Here is a 589-nt window from a genome sequence, read left to right as displayed (position 1 = left end):
AAATGTACAAAATGATGTAAAAATAAACTGTTATATAAAAAAAAAAGAATGTTGATTTCTAAGAGACAATTCACAAACAAAAGGAGTAAATCGGTCTCAGCTCAATACTTGGGAGGGTTTCCAGGTCACCGGGCAGGGAAAAGACATATTTCTGGAAGTTTCCCTGAGCTGAAGAAACAGCAGAGAGTCTGGAGAAGTTGAAGCAGTTAGAATTTGTGAGGCAGAATACGAGAAACAAGAAGACTGTACCAAGAGTGATTTTGAGATCTGTAGAGGCAGTCAAGCATTCACTTGAGTCCTCATCAAAGCCTGCATGCAGAATGCCCAGAGCCAGGGAAAGAACCACCTGAAGTGACTTAAGGAACCAGTCAGCAGCCATCCCATAGTCCTAGGAATGGAAGAATCTGTGAATCTAAGTCTCCAGACTTCCACACTTCAGAAAGCCTGCATACAAGGTATCCCAAACCTTCACCTTAGAAGTTACACCCAGGGCCCTCCCTGGTGGCACAGTGGGTTGGAGCACAGCATTGAGAAGCTAACGCCACTTCAGCATGAGTTCAATGCCCACCCCGGAGGTGACCCACATGGC

This window comes from Condylura cristata, unplaced genomic scaffold (assembly GCF_000260355.1).
Source record: "Condylura cristata isolate star-nosed mole 26May11 unplaced genomic scaffold, ConCri1.0 scaffold00037, whole genome shotgun sequence".
NCBI lineage: Eukaryota > Metazoa > Chordata > Mammalia > Eulipotyphla > Talpidae > Condylura > Condylura cristata.
The sequence above is the reverse complement of the archived record's forward strand: the minus strand, read 5'-3'. Positions refer to the sequence as shown.